The sequence below is a fragment of the Pholcus phalangioides genome, unplaced genomic scaffold, assembly GCF_987345545.1.
Source record: "Pholcus phalangioides strain wild (caught in Gottingen) unplaced genomic scaffold, Ppha-v1.0 ptg000037l_1, whole genome shotgun sequence".
Taxonomy (NCBI): domain Eukaryota; kingdom Metazoa; phylum Arthropoda; class Arachnida; order Araneae; family Pholcidae; genus Pholcus; species Pholcus phalangioides.
In genome coordinates, this window is record NW_028301624.1 from 3,536,870 (window position 1) to 3,552,927 (window position 16,058).

Genomic DNA, 16,058 nt, shown 5'->3' on the forward strand with positions numbered 1-16,058 from the left:
CCGTTCTCCTCATAAAATGTAATCTGCCCCTCTGCATTCAACGGTGTATATATATGTACAGGGTGTTCTAATTCAGTCTTTTTCTCGTCAAACGTTCGTCGAAGAAGAATGAGAGCGATACAAAGAATGCTCAAAATGTGTTCCAGAATCCATTTCTGGAGTGAAAGTATAGCGTATAATAAAATACAAAATCTAAAGTTTTATACGGTCCTCCCTTGCCCTCTAACCTCCAATTAGAAAGCTGTTGCCCTGTGTCTCCTGAGGCTATTAAAAAAAGCGTTTCCTGTTTCTGGGTGACATATTTGAATTCGAAGTCGGAAAAGAACAGCATAAACTAACGGACAATGCTCCTTTCCTTCATTTATGCTGTTTTCTTAGCGAATATTTCATTCTGAAACATTATTGTTCTCTTTTTTTTTTGCCTCAGGAGTACGGTGACCATACGTCCCGTATCTCCCGGGACTTTTTTGCAAAAATGACCCTGTTTTTGTTGTTTTTTTTGCGTATTTTAAACGAGGCCAACTTAACTTTTTATTCTCCAAATCAACGAATAGAATTATCTTCCGAACTCAGAAATTACATTACGATAATTACGACTCCAAATCAGAATATTCACCTCACATATATTTGTCATGTTTTTATTTTACTTTAATTCAATTCAGTTTGAGGCGGTGCTTCATTTCCCCCGATTGGCAACTTTTCTGTAATTTCAGCTGCGTTGTCAACTTTGCTTACTTTTGGCATCATTTTTGGCAATAATTGCAATGTCCCGTATTTTCCAGTTTTTGAAGCCCCAATTTCCCTCGAGCAGATATTCAGGCGTACCATATCTCAGACAGGGAAACAACTTTTTGATTGGGTTAGGGGACAGTATTAAAATGTAAATTTTTTATCTTATGACGCACTACATTTTCACATTCGAAACCAGTACAGATTGATTTCTGAACACATTTTTTAAATTAGAACCGTACCTCTACGACGAAAGGTTGATGATAGATAGATAGAACCGCTCACAACTCCAGACTGATGCAAAGCAACTTACTTCCGTTACCTCAAAAGAGGCAGAGTTGTATCGGAAAAGTTAGCAAAGATTTATAGTGGTGGCTCCCCTTGCCCCGTGCTCGCAAGTTTCGAATCACTCGCGTCGTTCTCCCCATGAAGACAGCCATCAACTCAATGCAACATACAAGTCATTTGACAAAAATGGGTGACTAAATCCAATGACCAGGGAGAAAAATTGCACGTGCGCCCAGTGGCACATAAGGGCCGGACACCGCAGCCTGGGATTCCGAAAGAAATGTGGAAAACACTTGCAGGCAAGAAAGAAGAAGAAGCTAGCATGTTGAAGTGTGAGAGCTTTGAGAATGGTCAAAATACACAATGCATACAAATTACATACAGGATGATTATAAAAAAACTATCCCGACATATGGGCCCCTAACTATCATACCATTCACAGAAACTGGATGAAATTTTGGCATAAGGTATTTTGAGGTATGCGCTCAAGAATGATATGGAAAACAACAGTGTCACTCTAACAATTACGGTTACAGTGAGAAAATTTCGAAAATATCAAATGGCAACACCAAGTTTTTTGTATTGGAATGTGATCTACATTGTGAAAAACCCTAAATAGCGTTCGAACGGCAACTGTAGCATGAAAATCACCGGCGGTAGATAGGCTAAAAGTGAGGACAACCAATAAGGACAGAGAAGCAGCATAAAATAAAGCATTTTATTGTGTTTCACAAATTTTCCACATGACCTTGTGGAGGACTAATCAGGCTGGGATCTCAGCTCGGTGTGACGAATGAAACGAACATTAATGCTCTGGTGCACGGCAAAGTCCTTTTTCCTTGCCTAGCTCCGGGGATTTTCGTGCTACAATTGCCGTTCGAACGCTATTTAGTGTTTTTCAGTATGGAGATCGCATTCCAATACAAAAAACTTGGTGTTGCCATTTGATATTTCCGAAATTTTCTCACTGTAACCGTAACTGTTAAAGTGACACTGTTGTTTTCCATATCATTCTTGAGCGCATACCTCAAAATACCTTATGCCAAAATTTCATTCAGTTTCTGTGAATGGTATGATAGTTAGGGGCCCCATATGTCGGGATAGTTTTTCTATAATCACCCCGTATATACAGCACCTCGACTGTGACGGGAAACGAAGAAACAAAACCTCCGTCCACAGTGCTGAGCAGTTTTGTTTGCCTTTCCTATTACAGAATATGCAATATACGCACGCACAGAATACACACAGAGCCTGCACTGTGACGGGTATAATCGAACAGAGCCTCCGTTCACAGCGCTGGGCATTCACATTTGAATTACACGCATACATTATTTAATTTACGAAAATTTCCCTTTTTTATACCATTGGAAATACACATAAACATTACTATGGAGGTAGTATTGGGAACAAATATCACCATGAGCCCATAATATTAATATTCAAGGTTACAAAATTACTATCATACTATAAAAGTGCGGCGGGAACAATCAAACACAGCCTCCGTTCACAGTGCTGGGTGGCAGCGATGACATTTGAATTACCCACATATATATATTTACATAATATATTTATATAATATACGCTATTTAAATAATATAAATTTCCCTTTTTATAATAATTGTTGATACACATAAACATTATCATGTACGTCACATATATTCTAAACAAATGCCTTAATGAGGTCATACTAATATTCAAGGTTGCAAACCACCATCATACTATTAAAGTGTATATACAAAAACATTCATAAATTATACAAGGTGTATTACTTGAAAGGTTGATGAGATAAAGGCCGCACTATCACTTACAGGACACCCTGTATAGTCTAGGAACTTTGAACGGTACGGTTTTGGGTATACAAGTGATCTTTCAAACCACTGCAGTCTTTCGCTATAATGGGCAATTTACTACCAATTTTTTCTCCCTTCTTTAACGGACAAATCAGTTGTGCCGGAAGTGTGAATACTCATCTGTTTGCGTGCGTACCTGGAGTTGTGTGTGAAGTTAGTGCTGCCGTCTATATTTCAAACTGTGAGCGGAATGTAATATGATTGATAGTTTGTGTTACATTGTAAGTTCTGTTCCTTTGGGGGAGGGCAAAAGATTTTTCAACGGGGAGATCGGCTCGCATTCTAGGTTATCCTACCACCACCTGATTTGCAGAAACACGGGACAATCACGATTCTCACAACATGAATACGTTTTAGGACCACACATACACACACATAATACACGTTAGCAGGGTTTTCTGCGGGTCTCTCATTATCACTTGCCATGAACCCTACCCCTTTTTTACTTGATTGCATAGAACTAAATTAGTCTCCGATCCATGAGCCCAAGTCAACCCCCCACCCCTAAAAAAACTATACAAATATATATACAGTCAAACCTCGTTAGTGCGTCACCCGGTTAACACGTAACTCCGCTTACCGGATCACTTTTTGGAAGTCCCAATTATCCTCAAAGCAGGAATTGGCACAGCTATGGCTTACTCCGTTTAACGAGTCACTCCGCTTATCAAGTCATATTTTTGCTCTCCCAAGAGTGACTCATTAACGAGGTTTGACTGTATATAGACACATAGATACAGGGTGGGGGCAAAAAAGTCAGTAGAAACTGGAATGGATGAATAAAAACCGGAAAAATAACCGAAATTGAAAACGGTTTGCAGAGTTAGCATCGCTAGGTCACGGGAATGTTTTTAAGAGAGGAAAGAAAACGACTCAGAAACCGCCGATAGGTGGCACTGACGTAAACAGAATCGAACAGAATGCCTCCAAATCGTTTATTGCAGCAGTATGCGTACCACACATGACCACAACCACAGGGGACAACACATTGCAATGCGAAAACACATTGCCCTGAAAACTGTTGACAATTTAAATCAGTATATGGATATTGTTTTGTATTAGTGAGAATATTTTATGTATAAAGGGTTATATATAAGTAATAAAAAAAAATCACCGATGGTTGTTTTTAAGCTACCATTTTTCGATTGACTGATCAATATCTCTACCTAAATAGAGAAACCAAGACGGTACTTCGCACCAACTAGCAAAGGCAACATTGCAGTCGAGGCACAAATCCAGCAACGGCAGAGAACAGCAGGTCCACGTACACGGTTTACAACGGTGAACTGGTTATTGTGGATTAGGAGCGCAAGTTCTTATAACCGTCTCATTCGCATATTTTCACCTGATGTCGCTCGTACCAGTGCCACCTATCGGCTGTTTCTTTTAGTTTTGTTTTTTTTCCTTGTCTTGAAAAAATTCGCGTGACCTAGCGATGATAACCGTGCAAACCGTTTTTTTTATTTCGGTTATTTTTCCGGTTTTTATTAATTTTTAAAGTTTGTCCGGACTTTTGCCTCAATCTCCATCGCCTGTGATTGACTGACAAGGGCATGAACCCCCACGTAGATGGTGCTTACAGGACTCCAGCCCTGGGGCCCGGGACAATTACCATCACTGTTTTTTCACGCCATAAATCCGCTATAGAAGAACCCGCCAAAGATCCCAGCTAGGAGACCCTGCTCCAGGCTGGGATGGGGGGCATGGCCAAGGGCACTGCTGTAGCCCGCCTTCTTCAGTGAAGTTGGAATTTCCATTCGTCAAAAGAAATATCATGCCCACCTTGAAACTTGCTACGTAGTTACGTGTCAACGGGTGGGCCACTAATGAATATAATGAGAAATAATGTAATGAATATATTTATTTCACCACACAAAGAAAAGCTATAATTTTCTTCATACATATTTCTAAGGAACATTTTGTAAAAGCAGTGTTTTACTGCATTTCATGTTTGCGTGATGCAGCAAACACTTTTACGGGGGAGGGGGGGGGGTTGAAACATCTAACTGAATTTTATTAATTGATATATCTTTGAAAAAAGCTAGTGGTCCCGCGATTGTGCTGTCATCTGTTAATCGAAAAGCAATCATGTTACCGTTAAAGTGTAGGATTCAGTTATTTCATAGAATAACTTGTTGAATGAAGTGTCGAATAACACACACACATATATTCCACACTTTAATTCATACATGCTCAACCCATGGCCTACTACTAATGAACCACGCAATGCACTTTGTCCATATTCCTCTGCGGAACTTCTAACGAATCGGTACATGTTAGAGAGAGCCTTCCGTGAAGTTCGTTTCTCTGTAATGCTCGTTATGTGCAGTGCTTCCATTTAATTATTACAGTGAAGTGTAATGATTGAATAATTGCATTGTTGTAGGCCTGTTGCTCTCTGTGTCGAGATTTTTCAACGGGGAGATTCAACCGATGGCCTGAGAGCCAAATGCGGCCCGTGACCTCAAACATGATTTTCACAAAAATGAAATAAGCGGCGCATTAGCAAATCTCTGAAGTGGCCCGCGACACATTCGTAAATCCACTGGGTGACCCGCGGTGAATATACAGATCGCTCAGGTGACCCGTGCCACCGTTCCAGAGCCCTTGAGCGGCCCGCAGTGCAGTTTCAGATCACTAAATCGCTTCTACAAATAAGTTACCTTCCGTGCCGTTTCAAATCAATTAATTGTCCCGCGGAAAATTTTTAGTCAATGACATGTCCCGCAAAGGTTCAGCACCCTTGCTTTAACCAATTATTCTATGAAGTAACTGTACTATACACAGTAATGGTAACACAGGCTCTATACTTCAAAATACCGACACCCAACAACGTATGCAAGGGATGTTACGGGGGTTAAAAAGTTGGTGGTACTTCGAAGTACTGAAAGAGTTGAGTGAGTTTCCTATATAAATTAACAGATGGAGTTGCTGTGCCACTTTGCATAGCTTTCTTTCAAACCGAGCACAACTCAGGTCTATCGCCATCAATTCACAACACATCGCAATTCACTACTACCACTACTTAACCGTACATGCACCCAGGACCGTCTAAAGACTATCATGGGCCCCCGGACAAAGTGGTTTTCCGGAGGCCCAACCTGGTAAATCCTAGAAAATTTCGACCGGATCTCATTTTTGTGAGACCTCTCTTCTCTTGAGGAACCCCGGGCCTGGGCTCAGACGGCAGTGCATGCACCTCGTACAAGCTTTATCTGTGGTGAGAGAGAGAGATATATTCACTTTATGAATTAAATTAGCATAAGAGTTAGTGACACGCATGCTTTTATTAACCAATAAAAGTTGCGTTGAAATTTATTAACGTAGGAGTGTTCAACCCATTGGGCCCGCGAACCATATCTGGCCCTTGGAGCTTTTTTTTTTTAGTGGCCCGATTGAAAAACGATCAATTCTAAAATTAATGAAAAAAATAGTTTTGGGATCAAAACAGAAACAATTCGAGAATAGATGAAAGAAATAATTTCGGGGCAAATTGATGAAACTTCAGAATTAATGAACGAAATAATTCTAATATAAATGAAACAAATAATTATGGATTTTTTTTTTAATGAAAGAAATAGTTTCGGAATTAATGAAAGAAAGAACTTTGGACTTAATGAGAGAAATAATTCTAGAAAAAATGAAAGAAATAGGTTCATAACAAATGAAATGATGAAAATTCAAAAGTAATGAAGGAAATAATTTTTGAAACAAATAATTTCAGAATTACAAAAATATATTTTAGTACAGAATCATTCTAAGTGATTTCGGATTAAAATAGAGTAATTCTCAGAATTAATTAATTCAATAACTAATTGATCAAAAGTTTTTTCCGAATTGGTGGGAAAAAAAATTATTTCAGAACCAATCAAAACTGATAATTAATGTGAAAAAGAAATGATTTCAGAATAAATAATTCTTAAATTATTTATGTGTTGTTTTATTCGGCCCCCCCCCCGTTGGCCACTTTTATGACTGAATTACATGACTTGGTGGCCCGCGGGCTTCGTGGGAGGGCTTGATTTGGCCCGCCGTGTCTGAAAGGTTGAAGGACCCCTGTGAACGTATCAGTTTCAAAGCTGGCCTCAGGGCTTCACACTTTCCACCAACTTTGATTCATGGTCAGGGCCGTCTTAAGAGCATCATGGGGCCCCCGGGCCTAGTGATTTCACTGAGGCCCTACCTGTTAAATTATCGAAAACTTCAACTAATTCTCATTTTTCTGAGGACCCTCTTCTGTTGAGGCCCCCGGTGGGACCATGCGTTAAGACGACACTAACCACTGACGCTATCTTGAACTCGTAAAATGGGTATTTCTACTGCTTAATTTAAATTTTTGGTGCTGCCATCTAGTCTCAAATTTAGAAATGACTAGAGCCAAGAAGTTCAGACACTAAAAATGGTCGAAATAGGCAGGCAAGAAGGCACTAAAAATGACAAAAATGGGCCAAATAAGGATCCAAAAACTAGCTGAAAAATCGGTTGCACTTAATCCGTCTATTGTTTTAATTATAGTTTATAATAACTGCATTATATAATCCAAATTAAATTGATTTCAAATCCGAAATAGAATGTTACTAGACTCTCAGGAATAGGCCAATTCCAGGGCCGCCATTACCAAACGCGGAGTCGGAAGAGAAAAATGATATGTGGGGGCTCTTCTCGATTTGCGAATAATTCTCGTTTATTTGCAAACATAAAATAAATAAGGGAGGGAGGGAGGGAGGGGGGGGGGTGGAAAGCGAATTCTATTTTAGATTTGGTTCTTCTTGAATTTGTCCACATAAATTTATTGTGTTGACGGCAGATATTTGTTCTTGGATCGTTTTTGTTTCTTTTATTCCATATGGATCGCATCCCTGGTATGAAGAACACCATTGTTTTCTTTTGTCTTCCAAGTATTCATGACTGCCTGTATAAATCCCTTTCTGAAAAAAATATTATTGTGAATATAAAAAAGACGCAAAGGTGATTAGAGTAAGTATCTTAAGAAACCAATTGTGATCGAAGAGAAAGCAATAGGAGATCGAACTTTTCACTTTCTCTCTCATTATTACTTCTTTTTTCATTAAAAGAACACTTTTCTCTGTAACATAATGTATGATTGAAAGCTCCATTAATTGAATATAAAACTTGAAAGGACAAATACCCGCATAAGAAATTGTTATTTCCAAATGAACTATATGCTGTAGTTTATTATAATTTTCTTATTTTCGAAAATTTCTCCAAGGCGATTGAATAAATCATGTCATTTAATGCAAAAGTTAGAAACATGCTTTAGCACAGCCAGAGCCAGCTGCAGGCCCACAACACTGCAAAAACAAAGTCATTCACATTTGGGATAAAAAGTCACTAGTTTTCTTGCAAAACGGTTTGCACCAGAAACTACACCAGGAATTCGTATATTACATTTAGTAATCAAAAATTATTTGAAGTGAATTTTCTCACCCATGACCATTTACCGACATCGTGAATTCCTAAAGTTCATAACTTCGAGTTACTTCATACACCTAATAGAAATTATAAATTCAAATATACTGAAAACAAAAGTCAAATTCTATGATTGTTTCTTATCTTTCGCGATCGACCAAAATCCATTACGATCACGATCGACAAGTTGCCGATCGCTTCTCCTAATCTCGAATATTAAGAGAAAACCCTGAAAGGAGTGACCGGTATATGCCTGTCGTTCACTCAGCTCACTCAGAAAAAAGCCAAGAAATGAATCCAGCCAAATTCCAAAGGCAAGCCCGAAACCTCCGTACACTGTCATACTAACGATCTCGATAGGCTGACACGAACCTAATTTGTTTTAGGCCTTTCGTGGAAGAAGGAGTCCCTCTCACCCAGACATCGCATATACAAAGTATTCGCACCAAAACATTCTTTTTTATAATGTCTGAACCCATTGCATCCATTGTTAAAGACTGATAGAGAGTGGCTCATTGTTGACAGTTTAGGAATGTAGTTAGAATTTATTTCCGTACATTGTTGAAATTGTCTCCCATTGTTAAAAGTGAAGCTTTTGTAGATAATAATTCGATGACGTTTCATCCCCAAACAGGTGAGATGCGTCGGAATATTTTGTTGTGGGATAGGGTTGCCAGATGTACTCATTTCTAGCAGAATGAGTACACCTGGCGGTGCATCTTCAATTACCAGCGAAATTCACAGAAAACGACGATATGATTCGCTCCTGTATTGGGAATTTTATATCACTTCATGGTACCGCTTGCTTCATTACGTCAACATCTTTGGAAGGAGGAAATCGCAAAAAACATCCATCTTCAGAACACCATTTCTTGCTCAACAACAGCTGATGTCGTGCTAGAGATGATTACACGAGCTGTCTCAAGAGCATCATGGGCATCCTGGGAAAATCGAATTCTCTCGCACCTTGCACCACGTTAGAAACACAATAGCAGCATACTAGTTTACACGCTTTGAAAAATTATAGCGTCAAATCTCATTGAATCAAATCTCATATGATGGAATCCACCTATACAACTGACACTCTCTGGCAGTGTCCATGTGGGGCTCGACATGTGTAGGTGATCTTAGCCAGTGCCACAACTAGGGGGGGGGGGAGAGCAAGCGGGTCTCGTGCCACGGGCGCTGGACCAGTAGGGGCGCAAATTTCATTCTCAAACCTTACCTTCAACATTACGAGGGGGCGCCAAAATGCGCACTTGCCCCGGGTGACCAGGCAGTGGGTGTAAATTACAAACTTGAGAATGTATCTAAAAGAAAAAATACCCAATATAACGGTGATTCGTCAGAATTCCTACTGGCAGGGCCGCAACTGAATACTTGGTTAGCCGGGGCAGCCACTCATTTAGGCACCCCCCCCCCGTAATGCTGAAGGATAGGTTGAATGGTGAAATTTCCCTTGCTACCCCCCCCCCCCCCCCCACTACTTGCGGCCCTGCCTATTGGTAGTATTATGGCCATTCTAACATTCAATGGTTTCTCCTTGGAGTTTTGTTACAGCCTTTATCTGATCAACCGGCCCCCCTCTAAAAAAAAATTTGCGGCCCCCCCCCCTAAAACATTTTATGTAGTTGCTCCCCGACTTACAAAGTTTCGAGTTACGAACGTAAAAATCTTGAAGGGGAAATTTTTTTTTCACAAAGAATGCATTCTATTACACTCATTTCCTTTTTTCATTATTTCAGGAACGCGTTGATAGTCTGGATCGTCAATCAAACACGATCCACTGAGAGAATGGCATTTAAATTAATTTTAAAAAATTCATAAATTATTAGTTATAATTAACGTGGTCCACCTGCTGGCGCTTCATCGTGGCTCGAATCGTATCGAACAGACATAAATTTTTGTCATACTCTTAAAGCCCTTCATCATCATCTCTTTATAAAATATACGTTGCAATTCTATAACTTTGATCATTTTTCGAATCTTTTATTGCTGTTTTTGTTTAATTAATGCAAATTAATAGAAGTAAAGGAATCAAGTACTGGAATTCCATGAGCCCCACAAGGGTGGGGCTGACAGGCAGGATCGTCTTACGAGCATCATGGGCCCCCCGAGCCAAGGGATTTTTTTAGGCCCTACCTGAAAAATTCAACTACGTCTCGTTTTTCTGAGGCACCTCTTCTCTTGAGGCCCTTCGGGCACGGCCCGAGGTGGGGGGGGGGGTATACGTTAAGACGGCACTGCCTAAAGTAAAAATACTTTTCTCAGAATCTGGCAACCCTATCTGAAGACCACATAATCCGTATTTTCACTTATTTGTTGGATCATCCATATTGTCCGAATTTTTTTGTGGAAAGAAATAATTATTTTTTCTGCATAAAAATCGATTCTTGCAAATGTACGAATTTTGTTACCAAAATTTTCGTCTCATAAAAAATTTTATGCTAAAAATAACAAAGAGAACTCTCTCCCTTTTTCATCATCGCATGAGTTGCCTGAAATTTCGAGATTAGATGGCAGCACCAACAGTATATAAATCAAGCCTCCATCACTGAGCTATAAGGAAAGCTTACTCATACAGTAGCTAAGTGGCCTCCATCGAGCTACGACGCCTTCATATCTGTATCAAGGAGTTCTACATCGAGCACTGGAAAGAGCATGACGTCAGCGGTCTCCGCCTTGGCAGTGCTGAGAGGAGGTATGGTTGAGATCGGTGTCCCCCAACATCTTTCATCGGAACATCGTGACTTGGTTAAAACAAACACAATCCCCCGTTATTTTCTGGTTCGATTTCCCGCAGGGGGCAGTTGAATTTTTTCTCTTTCTAAAATATGTCTTCGCAACAGCCAATTGTTAAAACCTTCGAAAGAAATAATTTCAGCATCGATGAGATAATTCCATAATTAATGATAGAAAATATTCTAGAATTAATGAAAGATATAATTTCAGCATTAATGAAAGAGATAATAATAAAATAAATGAAAGATAATTCCAGAATGAAGGAGAGAGATAATTCCAGAATGAAGGCGAGAGAGAATTCCAAAATGAAGGCGAGAGACAATTCCAAAATTAATGAAAGAGACAACTCCAGAATTGATGAAAGAGACAACTCCAGAATTGATGAAAGAGACAACTCCAGAATTGATGAAAGCAATTATTCCAGAAGTAATGAAAGAAATAATAATTAATTAAGGAAATAATTCCAGAATTAATGAAAGAAAATTCAAGAAATAATGAAGGAAAATTCAAGAAATAATGAAGGAAAATTCCAGAATTAATGATGGAAAATTTCAGGATTAATGAAGGAAAATTCAAGAATTGAATGAAGAAATTATTCCACATTAATGAAAGAAATTATTCCAGTATTAATGAAATGAATAATTTCATCTTTTTTCACCTTTAGAAGAGTTCTGTATCCTTTTTTTAATCTTTAAAACCCAATATTTAGAGACCGAACTGTACATTTCAATGGGCAAATTGCCAGGCGGGAAGTTAGTTTCCACTGAGGCACGTCATTTCCTTGCATTTGATGTCGCTGGCGTCGCGGCGGTTGGATGCTCCATCCAGTAATATAAGCTCGATGCAAGCCTCAGAACCTGTCGTCTGTTTCTCTCCAGGTTACTTGTTTTGGGCGTCTCCTTGTGTCCTGAAAAAATAACTGAACTGAAAGTTCAAACTTCCAGTTCTGTTTGTGAGCTTAGCTTGTAGGGAACCGAACAAAACCAACTTCTTGTCTGTCGTCTGCTTTCTGTTCTTTGTTTTGGACGTCTCCTTGTGCTCAAATAAAATAAGCGAACTTTCAGTTTAAATTTCCAGTTCAGTTTATGCGCTTTGTTTATAAGGAACTGAGCGGAATAAAGAATATAGTTTTTTTACTTTAAACTTCATCATCACCACATGAGTCACTTTTAAATTTGAGATCAGATGGCAGCACATTACTATAAAGTGGCGTGTGGAAAAATTCACTTTTTACGATTTTACCTGTCGTCCGCTAGTGTAGAGGTCCTTTGTTTTGGATGTCTCCTTGGGTCTTATATCAGCAGCAGGGGTCGCTAGGCTGGGATCGTTGTTGGGACCTTAGAGGCCAGATTTTTCACTGGCCCCTGGATAAAGAATTTATAGTATGAAAAAAAACAAAAATTATATGAAACTAGACTGAAGCCTTTCAGCCCCCACAGAGACCGTGCGACCTGTGCAGCCACAAGGGGGGCACCTCTCTAGGAAAGAGTGCCAAATCCGAGTTAGAAGGTAAAAAACAATTTGTTGAGCTGAGAAACGTCATCGAGGTCACCAAAAATATATCCCACATTGGCAGAAATTCCTTTCTGTTTTCTGCCCACACCCATTTGTACATCAATGCTACACTAAGACCATCGTAGACCCGGGGCCACAACTAGAGGTTTGGTCAGCTGTGTCAAGCAAGCATTTTGACAACCTCTTGTAATGTTGAAGCAGAGTTGGAAACAATTCAGAAAAGAAACCATAATCGGTGCTAGGGACGGTACTTTGGCCGTGCGACCTGCGCGGTTGTATGGAGCACCGCCGGGTGCGGATCCAGATCGATGTGTCGGGAGAAGCGAATTGTGTAAGTTCGATGGATCGTCCCGTATTTTGCGGGACAGGAAAATTTAATTTTAAAATATTATTCGGTTCTTACCTATCACCCCACTCCTGGATCCGTTCCTGAGCAAAGTCAGACATCTTCAGCTGCTGCGAATGGAGCAGAGGCAGAAATATTCAGCTGGGAAAGAAGCTGAGACAGACATCTTAAACTGCGAAATGAGTGGAGGCAGAAATATTCAGCTTCGAAATGAGTGGAGGCAGAAATATTCAGCTTCGAAATGAGTGGAGGCAGAAATATTCAGCTTCGAAATGAGTGGAGGCAGAAATATTCAGCTTCGAAATGAGTGGAGGCAGAAATATTCAGCTTCGAAATGAGTGGAGGCAGAAATATTCAGCTTCGAAATGAGTGGAGGCAGAAATAATCAGCTCCGAATGGAGCGGAGGTACAAGAATATTCAACTGCGAATAGAGCCGAGGCAGAGATCTTCAGCGGCGAATAGAGCCTAGGCAAAGATCTTCAGCTGCGAAAGGAACGGAAGCAGGTATCTTCAGCGGGCACCGGACCAGAGAGGGCACCGAACATTACAAAGGCCGCCAAAATGTGATCTTGCCCGGCGGACGAAGCATCGACCCTGTTGCGACTCTGCTTGTGGGAAGGAGCCTATGGTGATCTACTCAGTGACGTAGCGTGCCTTCTCGGGGCCCCGGAACAGACTTCCTTGGGGCCTCTTGAAAAGATTTATTATCATGCAAAATAAGTGTGCATTTTTTGTAAGGCCCCCCCCCCCTATTTGATCGAGGCAGGACTCTGGTTGCTCCAGCCCTTTTACGGGCCAGGGTCCAAACAGGAGGCTCAGAATAATAGGATTTTGTGAACTTTTTTTCGGATAATTTTTCATACAAATTATTAGGAGAGCATTTCCAGCCAGAAGGGAGGGGGTGGGGGCTTAGATATATCACTTTGTTCGGGTGCCAGGGCCGTATTAAGAGCACCATGTTCCCCGGCCCAAGTGATTTTTCTGAGGCCCTACCAGGCAAATTTAAATGTATGCTCCTCGAAAATTTCAACTATATCTCATTTTTGTGAGGTGAGGCCCCATGGCTTCTCTTGAGGCCGCATGGGCCGTTCCCGGGTGGGTCCATGCGTCAAGACGGCACTGCTGACAGGGCTCCAGCCCAGGGATCCGGGACAACAACCGTCATTTTTTTTCACGCAATAAATTCATTACAGACGGGCCCGTGTAAAGTCTGGCTTGGAGCCCGCTAAACATCTCGGGTTAGGGGAGGTGGGCCTGCTTCAGGATGTGGAATTCACAAAAATAAAGAAAAACATTCTGAAACACGTTAGAACTACATTTGAAAATGTAGATTAATTTAAAATTACTAAAGCATATTCCGCTCAACACGGTCCCATTTAAAAAGTTTTCTCGCTTAGTACGACTTATTTCCGTGATCTCCTAACTTTTACTAACACTTATTGAAATTTCCCGTTAAAACGTTTTCCCGCCAACAACGTTTTTCATGGGTTTTTGGAAAACGCTATAAGTGGGATTCACTGTATATGAGCTCTTCAATATTATTACTTGTTTAAAACCAAGAGTTTCTTGCCACAATCAAAATCCAAGATTGCAATCTCAATATTTGAATATTCAAATTCGAAATTCAAAAAGTCGCTCTGGAATAGGTTGTGTGGAATATTAACACTAACTGCAATCAGCATAAACCTCAGGTATAATTTATTCAATGGTAGGCAATGAATTACCGGGGCTGTAAGCAGCGTAGCCTACATCCTAAATGTTCGGAAATTCGTGCTCTTAAATGTTTTCATGCATGAACTCTCTATTCATGAACGAATGTAAGTGTAAACGAATGATGTTTTGGTGATGAAAAAAATCACCCCTTTCAGTTGGCGCCTTTTGCGGCCGCGTAGTTCGCAGGATGCAAGTTCCGGCTTTTGTTCATGAAACAAAATATCTCTAATGTTGGTACTGTACTAGGTGAATTATTAGATTGAGAAAAAAAATCAGAGAGAAACGTCTTACTTTTTTTTCGGAAGTCTTTTTTCTTGTCCTTTAGTTTACATGTTCTTTCCCAACTTTTCGCTGATTTTTGTATTTGCAAGAACTTTCTAATTGGGTTTTTTAGGACAGGGTGTCCATGTAAAATCAATTTTTGTTATTTTGTGACACACTGTATTTTCATTCTCAAAACTAAAACAGAGTAGTTTCTGGACACATTTTAGCATTTTTCAAATTGGAACCCCCCCCCCCCCTTACCTCTACGACAAATAGTTGATGAACTGAAGGGTGAATTAACAGAGGCCACCCTATATAGTAAATTCCTGGTCTATCTAAAAAATGAAAAAAAGTTCGAAAACGTGCATTTTAGCAATTCAAAAAAAGAGGTAAAATTGGCATGCATGTCCCTATCTTGCATAATTTTAAAAATTAATCTTTTAAAAATTTTTCATAAGAATTTTTAATCAAGAAACGTATAGAGATGAAGCTGAATTTGGGGAGGGAAAAAACAATAAAAGTTAATTTTGTAATTTCAAAGCCAGAATCAAAACACTGAAAGAAAATTTAAGATGCGTTGACAGGGCTGCAACTAGACGCTTGGTCACCCGGAGCAAGTGCGCATTTTGACACCCCTCCCCCTTGTAATGTTGAAGGAGAGGTTTCAGAATGAAATTGGCACCCTCTCGGGTCTAGCGCCCGGGGCACGAGACCCGCACTAGTTGCGGCCCTGTTCGTTGAGTTAAGAAGCAAATAATGAGGGAAAAAACCTTTTTGACTGAGGGTACATTTCCTCGATTAAAGTATGTAAAAATATATGATGGCTCATCTCTAAGTATAGACACAAATGTGGTAAATTGCATTAGTTTTAAAGATGTTATCAAAGACTTTGAACTAGAAAAAAAGACTTTGAATGACTCAAGACAAAAAAGACTCAAAGACTTTGAACTAGAAATATCCAGGTCATATATTGAACCTTAGACACAGTCACGGATCCACAGCGATGAGTCAGGAGGGCTTTCTAATTGTGTGAGATTGTAGGATTGTCCCGTATTTTACGGGACAGACAAACTTTTACCATATTATCCGGATTTCGGGAGGGGTGATTGCTCCCCACCCTACTTCTGGATCCACTGCTGGTGTTAGATTAGTTACTTCTGAAATACGAAAGTTTCATTCA